We start from the raw sequence: 18225 nt of genomic DNA on the forward strand, positions 1-18225 counted from the left end.
GCACCACTAGCCTAGCCTTGTTCCTTACAATTTCTCCCGAGTCATCAAGCTTATTGCGAAAGACCCACCTAGTACCAATGACGGTACGATTAGGCGGTCTAGGAACTAAGTGCCATACCTCGTTTCTTTTGAATTGATTGAGTTCTTCTTGCATAGCAAGCAACCAATCTGCATCGCATCAAGGCGATGTTACATTCGAAGGTTCAATTTGAGAAAGGAAGGCATTGTGGGCACAAAATTCATTGAGATGAGCGAGATTGTTGAGGGATGATCTTGTTCGAATTCCCGAGTTGAGATCACTTGTGAGATTAGTGAGTGGATGAGAGCTTTGATGTTTCCACTTCTTTGGAACAATGGTTTCTTGTTCCCCCTCAAAGACATCGATCCACGATGGATGTTTCTTTTGGCCTGGAGGGATCTTCGTCCTCACTGTTTTGGGTTGTTTCAGTTCTGGAGGTGGAGGCAACAGTCGTTGGGTCTGTTGCTTCCAGAGAGGAAACAGTAGCAGATGTACTACGTGTTCCCCCTGAGCTGCTGATCTCCTTTGAAGGTGACAGTCCCTGTGTCTGTTGCAAGTCAGCGTTGGGAGCTTCTTCATTTTCGAACACGAAGTCCTTTCGAACAAGACCAATCTCAAACTCATCGTCATCGTCATCATCTTCATCATCCACGTTTTGTACCTGTCCAAGCACACTAGATTCATCAAAAATGACATGGATGCTTTCTTCAATTAATAAGGTTCGTTTATTGTAAACTTTATAGGCCTTGCTATGATCGGAGTACCCAATAAATACTCCTTCATCACTACGTGGATCGAACTTTCCCAAGTTGTTTTTACCATTGTTATGAACAAAACATTTGCTTCCAAAACATCTAAAATATGAAATGTTGGGTTTTCTTCCACGTAGCAACTCATAGGGAGTTTTATTCAAAATACTCCTTATCATGACACGATTATGAATGTAGCAAGCGGTATTTACCGCTTCGGCCCAAAAGTTCTTAGGCAACTTACTAGATAATGACATTGTTCTAGCCATTCCTTCAAGGGTTCTATTCATCCTTTCAACCACACCATTTTGTTGTGGGGTTCTAGGAGCCGAGAATTTATGGTCTACACCAATGTCATCACAATAAGCACCAAATGATGAGTTTTCGAATTCGGTTCCGTGATCGGTTCTCATTGAAACAAGTTTTAAATCAAGTTTATTTTGAATCTTTCTTAACCAAATTAGAAACTCATCAAATGTCTCATCCTTAGAGCTTAGGAAGAGTGCCCAAACGAACCTAGAGTAATCATCAACAATGACACACACATAACGACTACCACCTCTACTTCTAGTTCTCATTGGTCCACACAAGTCGATATGTAAAAGTTGCAAAGGTTGAGATGTGCTCACAATTCTTTTGGATTTAAAGGAACTTCTAACATGTTTGCCTCTAGCACATTCATCACATACTTTATCAAAATCAAACTTCATGTTGGGAATACCTTCAACTAAGTCAAGTCTTTTAAGGGTATTAAGAGTTTTTGTACTAACATGACCAAACCTTTTATGCCATAACCAAGGATCATTGTTCATTACACTCATGCAAGACATGGTGTGACCGGATAGAGTGTTCAAATTAGTTAAGTATACGTCTTTGACACGTCTTCCTTCGAGTATTAGTTCATTAGTAGTGGCATCAATTATTCGACACATATTAGCACTAAATTCTACAATATTACCCTTATCACAAAGTTGAGAGATGCTAAGGAGATTATGCTTCAAACCTTTGACAAGCCGCACGTTGTCGACACAAAGTAATGGTGACTTACCAACCTTTCCAATGCAAATTACTTCACCTTTCTTTTTGTCACCAAACCTTACCGTGCCACCATTATATGCTTTAAGTGAGAGGAATTGGCTTCTATCACCCGTCATGTGACGAGAGCATCCACTATCCAAGTACCAATTGCGGCCGCCTCTCACCAAGCCCTACACAAGATTAGATTTTGAGTTTAGGAACCCAAACAAACTTGGGTCCCCTTTTGTGATCAACATATCTTATGGTATCTTTCCTAATCCATATTTGCTTAATTATTTTGATGTTCTTGTTAATGTCATGAAATTTTTTTCACAAGTGTTGAGGACATGACCATTCTTACCACAATAATTGCAAATAATGTATTCGGGAAGACCAACATACTTTCTCCTTCTAAAATCATTTTTAGGCTTCTGGATGTAACAGTCTGTCTGACTGTTCCATTTGAACCCCAAACCAGCAGTTTTGTTACATCTCTCGGTTTGATTCGTGATGAAGTTTAACACGGTTTGACTTCCTTCCCATTTTTCAGTGATGTTTTTAGCATTAACAAGTTCATTGGTCAAGTCATTGACACGTGAGAGGAGATGCAAATTCTTTTCTTTTTCCCTCTTGAGTTCATCATTGTTAACACTTTCTAAAGACAATCTTTTCTCAACTATGAAGTCGTGGGTGTGGTTGTTGAGTTTAGACACGAGGTACATGATTCGTTCTTTGTACTCTTCATATTTAGACGTCATCTCATCAAGACGTTTGTTTAGATCAACGAATTCATCGGATCTATGATGAGGAGAGGACCTAGAAGTGCTACATTCGGGCATACCTTTTTGAAGAAAAGTAAGCCTATCATGAAGGACTTCTATTTCATTCTTGAGACAAACAACCTCACCTTTTAGACACTTGTTTTCATTTACCAAACATTCAATCTTTTCATTTGACTTGTCTAAATCTTTGTCAGAAGCAACAGTCTTAGACACTGTTTCTCTTAGGTCTACAACCTCAACTACAAAGTCATAGATCTCATTCTCAAGAGCATCTTTGTCCTTCAAAAGATCATCACGTTCCTTGGTTAGTGAGGAAACTTGCATCACCAAGGTAGTGTTGACATTTTCAAGGTCAGAGACGTCCGTGGGGGTCAACCTAAGACGCTCTAGTTCTTTAGTCAAATGTTTGTTTAACTTGTTGACTCTTTTAACTTCATCATAAGCCTCAGAGGTGACAGTGACGCTGTCTGTTGCTTTTAGTTCATTTTTAAGATTAAAGTTCTCTTGAGCAATTTCCTCAATCTCATTTTGCATTACCTCAAGCTTGTCATTTTGAAACCGACACTTACCAAAAAGTTGGTCAAGAAGCTTACATACTTTCTCTTTGGAGTAAGTTCTAGCCTTGGCCTTTAGATGATTTACCTCGTTGTCGGAATCGGAGTCGGAATCGTCGGGATTAGCCATGAGGCATCTTAAGTGTTCAAGTTTTGAGGTTTTTGAGACTTTTTCTTTGGAATGATTTGTAAGACACATTTTAGCCTCTAGTTCCTCCTCGATGAGTTCCTCATCTTCCTCGGAGTCGGACATTCCCCAAATAGCACTCATGACTCTATGTTTATAGTCCTTTTTAACCTTTTCTCTTATTTCCTTTGATTTGATTTCATCCCACTTGGGACATTCTTTAATTTGATGAGTTTTATCACCACATTTAAAGCATCCCACGGTGGAGTTAGGTCGTTTCTTAGGAAAACGTTTTTTCGAGTAATTATTAGTGAACCTTTTGCTTCCATGACCATTGACTACCCCGGCTAGATTTCTTGTGAACATAGCAAACTCGTCTTCCTCCTCATCTTCTCCATCACTTGGAGAGGATGTGAGGGCGAGACTCTTTCCCTTTGAGGACTCACTAGAATGCTTATCAAGATTAAACTCGTGAGCCATTAGTGATCCCATTAGTTCATGAAGAGATAGGGTAGACAAGTCTTTAGCTTCCTCTATAGCGGTGACTTTGGGTTGCCACTTAGAGGTTAGGCTACGAAGGATTTTTTGAATGATGTCCCCGGACTCGAAATTCCTTCCTAGACTTTTAAGCTCATTAACAATACAAGAAAAACGTGAAGAGAAAATATTTATGGACTCGTCCTTTGACATTCTAAACATCTCATATTGTTGCATGAGAAGGTCAATACGGTGTTTTCTTACTTGGGACGTCCCTTCATAGGCAAGTACAAGGGAATCCCAAATAGATTTTGCCGTAGGACATCCAGAGATTCGACTAACTTCCCCCTCACCAACACAACGTTGAAGAATCGACATTGCTTTGGAATTCTTTTCGGCAAGTTTGAAGTCGTTTTCATTGTAATTTCTTTCCTCTTTTGTCTTGGTGAAACCGTTTAAGATATCGGTTTCCTCAATGACGAGAGGTCCATTTTGGATGATGTTCCAACATTGATAATCGATACTTTTGATGTAATGTTCCATTTTGAGTTTCCACCATCCAAAATTCGAACCGGTAAAGACCGGGATCTTGGAGTGTTTCTCGGAATCCATTACCCACGAATTAAACTCTAAGGCGATTAGCCTCGATCAAGAGCACGAGGCTCTGATACCAATTGTTGAGTTTATGGATTCAAGTACCTAAGAGGGGGAGGGGGTGAATTAGGTACTATTAAAAATTTAACTTCAACTTTATTGATTTAAAGTGAGTTATAAGAACAAAAGAAATAAGTAAATACTTCGAATAGTATTGAAAGACTAAACGAGTATTAAGATGAATGTTTGCTGAAGTATGAAAGTAACAACTGTTCGGACTGTAGCTATTTGTCTCAGTTTATGGAATACGAACTGCAGACCAAATGTGACAGTATGATGAACTGTTACTTCTAAGGTTAAGCAAAGCAAAACAAACACAATAAAATTGCAGCGGAAATAAAAGAAAGATCAAACACGAGATTTTGAATTGGTTCGGCAAATACTCAAGTGCCTACGTCCAATCTACTTTTTATTGATTTCTTTTAGTGATCTACTCCGACTACTAAAAGACCCGTACAATAAAAACACCAACCTACTCCGGTTGTAAAGCGAGTCCAAGAACTACTCCGTTCTTATGACACGCCAACCCGCAACCTACTCCGGTTGCCAAAGAGTTGAAGACTACTCCGTCCTAAACTCTACTAACACACTTAGAATGTTATAAGGATCAAGTTTCCACTATCTTATTCTTAACAAAGAATTGAGGTGGACAACTTTTACAAGATCAACAATTCATAAGCAAGAGAGTTTAGTATGTTAAAGTAACAGTAGCCAAGATTGTAACAACTTGAAGACTCTTAGAAGTTTTGCAAAATAAACACGGTTTTAAGCTTTGAAAACAATTTGCAAACTTTGAAATAAATTTCAGAAAAAGTCTTGGGATTTTTATGAAGGGATGGCACGCCTTTTATAGAGAGGATGAGTAAGGGAGTTGTTAGGGTTTTGAAGGGTCAAAGACCTCACATGTGAAGAGCTTCAACAACCACCCAATACTTGCACCAAAGAAGGTTCTTATGCAAGGGCAAAAAGAGAGAAAGAGTGTTTGAAAATTATCCATAAAAGCTCATGCAAATTCAGAAAACAAATAGGGAAAAACAAGTCACATGATGACAAGTTTACACAAATATGGCAAAAAGCATTTCTTGTTTTCTAAAAGACCAAAGGGTCAAATTTGCACAAAGAGGAAACATTTTGAAAATGATAATTATTCAAACCACTCTTTATTGAAGGCCAAATCCTTATAAAATCTGAAGATTATCTTTCAAAAATAAGAGACACGAAAAGGCTTTTGAAAGATAAAAGGATAAAAAGAATTCAAGTGTTACGAATTGAGGCAACAGTCCAGGCAGCTGTTACTTGTGAAAGTAACAGTCGTCTTGACTGTTTTTATTACTCTAAGATACTCTACTTTCTCACTTGTACATTAGATGACACTTAAGACTCGATACAATGGGATGATTAACAACTTCAACACTTCTTAATCCAAGCTTGATTTAATCATAAATCCTGAAAAGGTAAACTAAGATAGCACACATCAAATGGGCATGTTATCATCAATCATAAGGAACCCAACACAGACTGTATGGGACACTCTGTCGGGCAGTGACCGCTTATAGAGTTCTGGTAATTCATAAAGCCTGGTCGTGGCAAGAGCTACTATAGTATTCTTATGAGTCAATTCTTTTGACTAGAGACTATTCGCCCAAGTTGGCACAACTTCTGATTAGCTTTGATTTATACTCTACGATTTCGTAAATGAGGTCAAACTGGGTATATTTTGGGTTATGATGGACTGTGGCTGAACGAAGGGAATATGGCGATAGGAATTGTCCACCCCTTATCAGGGTTGTTTGAAACCTCAAGGCCACTCGAGGAGTAGTTAACTGGAAATGCGTGGCCACGCTCGGAAGGTATCTTTGATAGATAATTCCGGTCAGACAGTTAATCTCCAGATCAAGAAAACCACTCAAGATATGATCAAGTGCAAGTACGACCTGCAAGACACCTTGCATTGAGTGAGAGATTGTAATAGGACAAGAGAATTGGTGACGCACACTTGTCTCGGACAAGTGGGAGATTGTTGGGAAATGTGTCCTCAACAATAGTGCGATCACATGATTTAATATCATAATTAAATCTCATACTAAGAATACGTGAGGGATGATTCTTTATATAGTCGACTGATCGTCATTAGTCGGTAATGATTGGCTAACTAGAGTTTGACATTACTGTCGTGTGACGGTGGTGGTCAGTTGATCCCTTTAGGTCACACCTATAGGATGAGGCCCAAATAGATATTTAATTAATTGTATGCGTCTGATTAATTAATTCCTTAATTATGGGAGTGCAATTTTACGTCTTATTGTAATGTGATTAAATAAGATTTAATTTAGTAATTAAGTGTTAAATTACTAAATTAGTTGAGGTATTTTATAAGTTTTGAGGTAGAGGTAATTAGTTATTTAAGGTTACAAGAAGTTGTAATTTTAACTAACTAGTAATTATAAGACCCATTATATGTTGATATAATGGTAGTATACTACTCATATAGTGGAGTGTATATTATATTATTAGTTGTAATATTTAAGTGTTAAATGATTACATTAATAATTAATTATGTAAGATAGTTAAACATATGACTTATAAGCATTTGTGGGACAAATGACAAAAGGCAAAAATGGACCAAAATGGCTCCATTATTTCGGTCATATGGAAGAGCAAAAGATGATCTTTTGTCTTTTGTTTGTTTTGATTAAAGTGTGATTGTGACACAACACACAAGCTTTAATCATATACCTATTCTTACACTACTCTACCTAGACTAAACAAATGAGTAAAAACAAAAGGAAAATTTTTCCCTCTAATGCTCTAAGGCCACCGGTTTTTGGCCCTTAAATATGAGCATTTGTTGCTCATTTTTTTACCTCTTGGTTTTTACTTGTTTTTCCACTTACTTTCCCTCACATGCAAATTGCTAAAAACTCTCACAAATACTAATACACTCAATCTATTACTAGAAGTAGTAATACTAGAAATATTAGTATTATTAAGGTTACATTTCTAGTTTCTACTACATATCTAGTTAATATTAGTAGGAATTTTTGGGATTAATCTTGGGTGCAACTTATCGGAGTGTCTTCTATACTTGGAGTCTTAGGAGGATCATCCATCATATTAAGCTCAAGAACAAGTGAAGGGAGGTGACCTTACTTGTGCCCATATTTTCGAACCAACTACCAATGTAAGGGATATTGTTTTTCCTTATAAATCTCTTATTTTGTTATGCATGCACCAGATCTAAAGAACAAATAATTAACAAGTTAATTAGTTCATTATTAGAGGAGTCTAATAATAGGTATATGAACCTAACATGTGCATATAGATGGCACCCAGTCCCGCGAGGTACAAGTTAAACATGCCGTGTACTGTTATTCATTTGCTTAGGTGAATGATAACTTGGAGTTTCACTGCATGTGTTCATCTAGAGGTTATACGGTGATAAAAGACCTAGAGCTCATACTAGCATTTTTTGTAATCCAGTTGAATCCTTGGTGAGAGTGACGACAGTACAAGAGTAATCCAGATTGGTGTGAGACTTGTTCTTCCTGGTGAATTGGCTAAGCATGCTGTTTCTGTAGGTACTAAGGCTGTTACTAAGTTTCCTAGCTATTAATTGTAGAGGTTTTAGGTTAGTCTCTGGCTGTTTCTGGATTAGGTTTGTTAAGTATTGTGTTGTAGGTAATTAATGAATGAGTAGTGGTGTCTACTGTCTACTGTCTAGGTTAATCTTTTGTCTTGAATGAAATGTTTAGTCGTATTGAACTATGGTTGATGATGATGATGATGTAACTATCTCCGCGTTTCTATGTTTAGGAATTAATGAATGAGTTTATTCTAAAATCTCTTTTTTTCGCCTTGTCGGTTTTTAATTACTCTTTTCTGCAGTATTACCTTCGATTCTACTAAAAATTTCATTCATGTACTCTGAAATCTCTCTTTTTCGCCTTTTCGGTTTTTACTCAATTGAAAATTCATTGTGATACTCAATTACTCATATAGTAGATCCATCATAATGCTTTTGTCGCATTTGCTGACTGTCAGTTTAGTGTTCATCTCTCAATTGTTCTTAGGAAGTACACTAACTAGTAGTGAAACACGAGTTAACTCCGAATCGTTCTCAAATCATGGTAACCGGTGACTGCTAGTTAAGATATGCATCATTTTAGTAATTGAATTGTTGGATTGATCTGTTCACTTTCCTGAGGCAATTCAACTGTTTCATGTATATAGCTTAAGCTTGCTGTGTACTCGATAAAGGTGTTAACAAGGGATAACTAATGCATGATTACAGATATGCCCTTGTTTTATTACCTCAGCAAGCTTACTGCATCATTGGCTATCGGGAAAGTTTTATATTAAATGTATGCAACAAGGGCATATCTGTATTTTCATTGACAGACTAGAGAGGTATGAAGTTGTGCGACTCTCCTCCTCTTAAGCTAAAAAAGCACTGCTATAACTGTAAGTTTAATCTGTACATATTAGATCATTCGTCTCATTTTATGTTTATCTCCTTGCACTATGTGGTTACTGGAATGCAAAATTAGATATTACGGAGTACAACTTACAAGTATGATGTTTTACATATGGTCATGCTAATGAACTAGACAGTCATGATAGGGTGTTCCGATTAATGAGGAAAGGAGAAATTATTGAACCGATTTAAATAGATGTCGCAGTTGAGAGATATTCATTATCAGATTTCAGCTTGGGGGCATTAAGAGTAATTTCAATCACATATTAAAATTCGGATCACCGGTGACATGCTTGATGCTCGGGTTGTGTTAAACATGATCGACAAATTACTTCGTACTTCCCACTTTCCCGACTTAGTCCCTAACTTCAACAAGTGAGTTTCTCGCTCATTTTCCACGCTTTTAAGTAAAAAAATATTCGTAAGAAATTAAAATCTATACGGAGTACAAGAGTAATAACTCGATAATTTAAATTGCACGGGATACAAATACAATGCACCAATCGAAAATGTTGGGACAAAGTCGACGACCAGAAGTAATATGTCGACGATATTTAGCAATCTAAATTGGGCCAAATGTTAGCCCACACACTTTGAATACATCAATCCACGAGGTTTATTAGACATTAGTATTTACGGAGTAGTAATTAGTGTCACTATATCGTGACCAGATCTGTTTCTTCTTTCCAGTAAGCTCTCCATTTTGTTCCCTCGTAAACACCAACAATCTTCTACTTTAGAACCTTCGTTGAATAAAAATGGCGGATTATCACTTCGTGTACAAGGACTTAAAAGGAACTTCAACACAGTGGGACGACATTCAGCGTAAACTCGGTAACTTACCTGAGAAGCCACCTGCATTCAAACCCCCTGATTTTACTCCGGCCGATGACGAAGATTCTTTACCTAAAGATAAATCATGGATCGATTCCAAAACTCATGATGAACTTGAAGATCTCGAGGATGATTTCGATGACGATCGCTTCCTCGAAGACTACAGGTTTATTACATTTACGGAAAATTCACTTGGTATCCTGATATGTGCACACTTTGTCAAAAGGAATTAATAGCACAGTGGGTAGTTATGTGGCCAGCTGTCAAAAGTTGTTACAAGCTAGAAAGTGGTTGTTAGAAGAAGTGGCGGGAAAATCTGTTGGGAAGTCAGTTACAGGCTGTTACCAGCAGGTTGTTACAAGTAGAGTATATAAGTAGCAACTCTATAGTATTTCATTATTCATTCATCAGTCATACAAACACAATTCTCTCTGTAACTTCTCTCTGTAATCATCTACATTCAATTCAATATAAATCAACAATTCGATTTCCTTTCATCTTTAGGAATCCTATTTTGATTTCTAGGGTTTCTCGATTAATTCCTGAACTCTTATATCAGTGGTATCAGAGATCCTTCCTGGATTCTCTTGATTAAAAATGGCGCCCAAACACGCAAGAAACTCTGAAAATGTAATTGAAGAAGTTACCCAGTCAATGGAGGACAAGGTGAAGAATTTGGGTGAATCCATGGTTAATATCGAAGCAAATTTAGGGGAATTTGTGAGGATTCATAATCAGGACAAGGCGGAGCTAAATGCAGCAATTCAATTGCAGCAGCAAGGGTTAAATGAAAAGATGGATCGCATGAATTCAAGAATTGAGCAAGTCTTGGGGCAATTGGTTGCAATGAGTACAAGGGTTGTGAATTTGGAGAAAAATTCTGGAAATTCTGGGCAAATTGGGTCTTTATTTCCTGGTAATAACCCAAACCCTAATTTTGGTAATTTCCCCAATTCTAATTCCAATTTCAGTCGTTTTTCAAGGGTAGAATTTCCCAAGTTTAATGGTGATAATGTGTTAGGATGGATTTACAAATGTGATCAGTTTTTTGAGGTTGATTCTACCTCAGAGAACATTAAAGTAAAAATGGTGTCGATTCATTTGGAGGGGAAGGCACTGTTATGGCATCAATCACTAATGAAAACACGGGAATTTGGGAATTGGCCTAGTTGGGGGGAGTATAAAGACGCCATTGTTGCTAGGTTTGGTAACACCTCTTTTGATGACCCCATGGCTGAAATTATGAACTTAAGACAAAAGGGGACTGTAGAACAATACCAAGAACAGTTTGATGGGTTGTTGAATAGAACAGATTTGTCTGAGAAACAAGCTTTGAGTTGTTTTCTGAAGGGCTTAGATGCAGACATACAAAATACTGTAAGAATGCACAAACCAAAGAGTTTAATGGATGCTTTTGCATTAGCTAAACTTCAGGAAGCTACTATTTCTTCTTTCATGAGGAAATCTAAACCCTTGCTAGAGAAACCTGTCGCCAAACCCAGTTTTGGCCAACCATTTCAGACCAGAAACTCCCAGTTTCAAGAAATTTCTTCTGGTCAGAAACCCCCTGGAATCAGGCCCAAAATAAAAAGATAACAACTGCAAGATTAAGTGAGAAAGAAGTAGCTGACAGAAGAGCAAAGAATTTGTGCTTTACTTGTAATGAAAAGTGGTCTCCTACTCATAAGTGTAGGGCTCGATTGCATAGTATTGAGATTACTACTGTGGTGTCGATGAAATGCCATTGGAAGATAGTGAGGGGAATGGGCAGGAGTACCAGAGTTGTGCTGAGTTGGAGGAGATGCCCCCACTTATTTCTCTAAATGCTATAATAGGAAACACCACTTACCAGACAATGAGAGTAACGGGTAAAGTAAGGGGAAATGCTTTGCATATCCTTATTGACTCTGGGAGTACCCACAACTTCCTAGATGTTAACGTGGCTAAGAAATTGGGGTGTAAATCCAAGAGTAATTGTCCTTTGATGATTTCTGTAGCTAATGGGGAAACCATTATCAGTAAATCAATGTGTGAAAAGTTCAGGTGGGAGTTGCAAGGTCATGAGTTTAGCACTGATGTGATGTTAGTACCATTAGGGGGCTGTGAGATGGTGTTGGGCATTCAATGGCTCACGTCATTGGGGCCTGTGTTGTGGGATTTCAGTAAGCTAAGGATGGAATTTAAATTCCAAGGGAGGAAACATGTGTTGAGAGGATCACAAGCTGCCTCTACTTTGCACTGGATGAGTGGAAGACAGATGCAAAATATGGTGGCTAAACTACCCCAGGAGGAAGTAGGTGCTCAGTTATTTGCTATAAAAGCTTACCCTGTGGATAAAGGAGAGTTAGCAACAATTCAAGAGTCCACTGTTGATCAAAGAATCAGGGAACTCTTGACATCCTATGACGATATCTTCAAGGAACCTACATCTCTGCCTCCCCATAGAGAGCAGGATCACAGGATTCATTTGAAGGATGGGGTTCCTCCAGTGAATGTCAGACCTTACAGATATCCAGTCATCCAAAAAGATGCCATTGAGAAGATAGTGCAAGAAATGCTGGACAATGGGGTGGTCAGGCCAAGTCAGAGTCCCTTTTCTTCACCCATTGTGCTGGTCAAAAAGAAGGATGGTACATGGCGGTTATGTGTGGATTACAGAGAGTTGAACAAGTCTACTATCAAAGATAAATTTCCTATACCAGTGATTGAAGAACTTTTAGATGAATTGCAAGGTTCAAGCATCTTTTCCAAAGTGGATTTAAGGTCTGGGTACTGGCAAATTAGGATGCACCCTCCTGACATTGAGAAAACGGCCTTTAGAACTCATGAAGGCCATTATGAGTTCTTGGTGATGCCTTTTGGTCTCACCAATGCTCCCTCGACATTTCAACATCTCATGAACACTATATTTAGATCATACCTCAGAAAATTCATTTTGGTGTTTTTTGATGACATCCTCATCTACAGCAAGACACTGGATGAACATTTGCAGCACCTCAAAATCACCTTTGAGCTGCTTAGGAAACATAATTTGGTTGCCAAGATGTCCAAGTGTTCTTTTGGGACGGCTGAAGTGGAGTATTTGGGGCACATCATATCCAAGAATGGGGTATCAACTGAACCTTCTAAGATTGCAGCCATGGTGGAGTGGCCTGAACCCACTAATGTGAAGGAGTTGAGAGGGTTTTTGGGACTTACAGGGTATTACAGGAAATTTATACGTTGGTATGGGATCCTTAGCAAACCACTTACCTGTAATACTCCGTATTTATAAGTCTTGGGGTACTCTATCGAGTAGCCCTTACTCTGTCGAGTAAGGGTAAGTTGCGAAGTAAAATAGTTTCTGACCTGTTGGGCACTCGATCGAGTAGCTGGGGCACTCGATCGAGTAGGGGGGTACTCGATCGAGTACCTTGGGTACTCGATCGAGTGTCCGGTTTACGGGGAGTTTTTCGCGGGTTTTGTTAATTATGCGATTAGGGTATTTAAACATAATCGTCGTTGTTTTAATTCACTTTTACCAAAACCTAAAACCTGTTTAAGAGAGAAAGCGATCATCATCTTCCTAATCGCATCCTTAACAATTCCCGAGGAGTTCGACGGTCGGTTCGTATCGTAGTTCGTGTCGTTGGATTCCTTGCGTCGAGGGTAAGCTTTTAATGTAATTTATATAATGTTTTGCTAGGTTTGGTCAAACCCTAATTTAGGATTTGGGGATTTTATGAATAGTAAGTAATTGGTAGTCTTTATGTGTTATATGTTAGGAGGAGAATTCGTAGAAGAGGCGTTTTGAGACAGCTGTAGATACCGTCTGCGTGTTGTGCTTTCCAGGTAGGATTTCCTACTCAGTATTAGTCCCATAATGGGATATTGGTGATGTGCTGTAATTAGTTGTTTGATATGATGATTGTGATTGTGATTGTGATTGTGATTGTGATTGGTTTCGATGGCTCTCGAGATGCGTTCTCGGCAGAGTGGGGTCACTTGCGGGAGTGATCTCACGCCCTAGTTTCGCCCTTCGTGGAACCCGCCACGAAAGGGGATGTGCACATTAATGGACGGGGTTATCGCTCGTACGATGAGCGGGGCTTAGGTGGGAACAGGCTGCGGTCCCCCATGGCGGGCTAGGTCCGGTCCAAAGGGACGGTCGATATTGAGATGATGGGAGTTGGTGGTGTATGTGTGTGTGTGACAGATTCATTTGTCTGTTTGTCTTATTGTTGTTATCTATATTGATTGTGTGATTAGTACGACGACCCCGGTATTGTTTTGTAAAACCTGCGGTGATCCATTCGGGGATGGTGAGCGGATGTTGAACAGTATAGAGATGATCTTTGGGATAGGCTGGGATGGCCACGACATGACGATAGAGTCTTCCGCTGTAGTTTAGCATTTATTTACATTTCAGTTGAGAACAGATAGTTTGGAATAATGTATTGTACTTTCAGTTTGGTTTCGAGGATTGTACTTATTCATTAAATTACTTATAATAAATGTTGTTTCTGTTTTGTCTATTTGATTATCATACCTCGGGCAACCGAGATGGTGATGTCTTCATACCTGAGTGGTCCTGGTAAGGCACTCGGAGTATGGGGGTGTTACAAATGGTATCAGAGCGACGATCCTGAAACCTGTAACCAATGAATCTAATGAATCTAGGGAGTCAATTAAAATGAACCCGGGGTAAAGGTTGTAGGAGCTAATGCAAAGACTTGGGAGACGTCCTAAAGTCGCGAACTCGCCCTACAATTTTGAACCGGTCACCATGGGATATGTGTCGGGATCGTTATGTGCTTATTGTGTGCTGTGTGTATTTATGTAGTAGTATGTTGTATGAATTGATGGATGAAAGGTGATAATGACGTGAATTGTATGTTGGTTGATTGTAAAGCATGAAAGTATAATTATGGATACATGTAATTTGACATGTTATAATTACGCAAGGAAAAGTGTTTTGTCTATATATATATATATATAAAGCGATGTGTAAGTATACATGTTGTTGTTGTCGTGTTGAGTAAAAAATACGAAGTTAGGAGTATGAATTGAACATGTCTTTGGGTGAATATGTTGAACGTATATGGTGGATAAATATGTGATATGATGGATGAATTAGTGGAAAAGATGAATCATCGTGGTAGTAACATTTGAATAGGGGACTTGATGTCATGTATTTGTGATTTTGTTTACGAAAAGTGATAGAATAAAAACATGTGGGTAAGTCATAATTGGCAAGTTAGATAAGCTAAGTGCATGATGAATGTTGTTGTTTGGCTTTTGAAAATAGTAACATATGATTATGAATACTGGTTTTATGAGTTTTGGGTTGTTTTCGTTTAACTTGGTTGTTGTTTAAGTTGTTTGGAAGTAAAAATCAAATAATTATGTCGTCTGATTACAGCAAAGTTGTCTTTAAACTGTTATAACTTGAGATGCGTAAATGATTTTAATGTGATTCCAATTGGAGGTGATAGCTTGTTCTTTTACGATTCTAACGATAGGTCACACGTCCAAAATGACCAAGAAATGAGTGAGTTATGACTTTTTTACGAAAACTGGGCAAGTCTTGAGAATTGGGGTACTCGATCGAGTATCCTTGGTACTCGATCGAGTAAGGGGGCACTCGATCGAGTACCTTAGCTACTCGATCGAGTAGCCCTGGTAATTTGTTTTACGTGCTTCTGATCTTCACCTACTCGATCGAGTAAGTCCCTTACTCGATCGAGTGGCCTGTACTCGATCTAGTGACCCCTATTTTGGGTCATATGCTTATCTTTTGACTTTGTTGCATATTATGTTTAATTCAAAGGCGTTATATTGCTTCTTTATGCATTGTTTTACATGTATGTTGGTCTTGACGCGTAAGTTACCCAATTTTGTGGTGTAAAGAGTGGCACCTATGATGAGTATGAGTTCGGTGGGGAGGACATGATTTATATGTGTTGGGATTAGTAAGACTTAATTGAGGCATAGAGCATGTTGTGTGAGACGAGATGAGTGACATGATTGTATGTTGAGTAATGAAAATGTAAGTGAATGTGGGCAAGGCATGACGTAAGTTTAAGGAACATGAGAATGAAAAGATTGAAAGAAAGGATGTGGATAGTAGCAACCTGAGATGTATAATAAATTATGGAGGGAGATGGCTAGAAATAGTGTTGAGTAAGAACATATGTAATGAAAGGTCGTTTGGAAATAGTGGTATATAGCGAACTTAATGGGACATGTCGCGACGTGGATTTGCGGTAGTAGTGAGTTTGGAAATTTGTGTTATCGAGAGACGAAACTACCGTGTGATTTCCTTGGGTAATTAACGGTATTAAATGAATTATGATTTCTAGAGATGTAAAAAGGGAGATGCAATTGTTTGAACATTAAACGTTGATTCTATGGATAGATTAGTGACAAGTGTGAGTGATAGCATAATAAGAGAAGATCCATGGTAAGAAAGAGTGGGATGATGTCGGTAGAAAATAATGGAATTTGAGTTTTGGAGCAACGAAAGGGTAACTGGATTTCTAAAGAGTTAGCTAGAAGGAATAAGGAGTTGAACTATTAATTGGTATTATTGAGTGTAAAGAGAAAAGAAGGATAAAAGTAAGCTGAGGAAAATATTCACCGGAGTTATGTGATATAAAGGTAAGGAATCATCGAAATGTGTGATATTATCATGAGGATGTTAGTTAATGGTTATATGGGAGCTTCAGGACAACATGTTTAATAATGAGTTTCGAGAAATTAAGGAAAGTAAGAAGTTAGTAGAATGTCTGCATGATATGAGATTTTGGTGGAAAAATGGATGATGATTCAATTAAGGAAAATATTGGGAAGAATGTTGAGGTAATTTTGTTCATGGATTCGATGTTCGTTGTTTGGGATGTTAACCAAAGATAGAAAAGAAATCATGATGTTTAGAGATGAGTGAAGAGGTTTGATGTCCTGACAAAGGTAGTGTTATGGTCTTTGACTAGTGGTTATGGTTAAGGGTATATTAGAAAAGTGGCAATTCTAAAGAGGCTGATTTTGTAAAGACTGAATTGATAAAAGTATGGTTGTCAGGAAGTATAAGACATAGTCTTAGGAGGTGGTTTCTCATAATGAGTGTTAGCTGTATGGTTATGTATGGCGAAAGGTCTTGGTGATGCGAATGGAAGAATGTGATGAGGGGCATGCGAGTTAAGCTCGGACAACAGGTAACCTTTGTTGAGTGGTAACTTACGTGGTCAGGATTGACTAGTTGGTTGTGATTACGGGTCTATGATATGTGTAAATGTTTGTGTGAGGTTCTGACCTCACAAGAAGTGGTATGGTGTGATAATTATAAAGCTGTTTTATGAATGTTCTGTAATATATATGTTGGACACGGTAGTTTAATTGAATGATATCCAAAAAGGTAATAATTTGATTAATTTGACATGGCTAGTTATAATTTTATGTGTATTAATAACACATGTGTATTCCGTGAAATGGTAGAGATGATGTTCATGAGATGCTTATCTGTTTAATTCATATAATATGTTGCGTTGTGATTGAGTAAAGTGGATTTGAGTAAGTTTTCTTGTCCGAAAGGTTATTTCCGAGTCAGTATTTATGGAATTGTATGTAGCTGTGATGTCTATCGATGTGGTTGTGGTGCCTCCGGTGGTGATCCGGGCACGGTATTTAGTATTGTGATGCGGGTATTTTCGCATTGTGGTGTGGCTGTTGGTGGCGGTGTTGTGATGCCGTCACCGGTTGTGGTGGAGTAGGCGGGATGATTATGATACGAGTTTTCGAAAGCGCATACCAGTTATACATAGATTGTTGTTTTGTTTGCTGTTGTTCCTTGTGAGTTTTGGTTGAACATGTAGACAGTTGTCTTGCTTATTGATGTTTTCTTTACCAGGTTAAGTTAAGAATGAGGTAGAGTATGATATGAAATAGAGTTGAGTATGTTTTCGTTGTTGTCATGGTATAGTGATGTTCTATTGATGGGACACGGTTGTGAGAGGTTGTTACAGTAATTTTGATCTTGTTCTAGATAAGGCTTTAGTAGACATGGTAATGGAAAATGATTCGTGGAACATGTGTTGTAATGATCTGAAAGCGGCAGGTAGTTCATAATCTTTTGTTGGGACAGTGAGTGTAGGGTGTTGGGGGAATTAGTGTCATATTAAGTTATGTATGAGTTTTGCGGTAATGAAGGAAAGAACTTGAGGATCTAGTGTGAGTATAAGTAACGAGTGTGGATCGGGAGTTATGCTTCTGGAAGATAAGTGCTTTACATAGCAAGGTATGTTGGTTTGCAGTGATAATGGAGAGTTAGTATGGTGATTTTGCTACGAGCCTTATGGTATAGGTTAGGGGTGTGCAGATTGATTTGAAGTATGAGAACTGTTAAAGTAAGAGAGCCTTGAGAAATAGGAGTGATTATGGAAATGAGGTTATAGGCAGTTATCTTTGACATATGGTGGTGATGAGGATAATGAGATAATATAGCTTAAGCTTGCTGTGTACTCGATAAAGGTGTTAACAAGGGATAACTAATGCATGATTACA

Source organism: Silene latifolia, chromosome 1 (assembly GCF_048544455.1).
Source record: "Silene latifolia isolate original U9 population chromosome 1, ASM4854445v1, whole genome shotgun sequence".
Taxonomy (NCBI): domain Eukaryota; kingdom Viridiplantae; phylum Streptophyta; class Magnoliopsida; order Caryophyllales; family Caryophyllaceae; genus Silene; species Silene latifolia.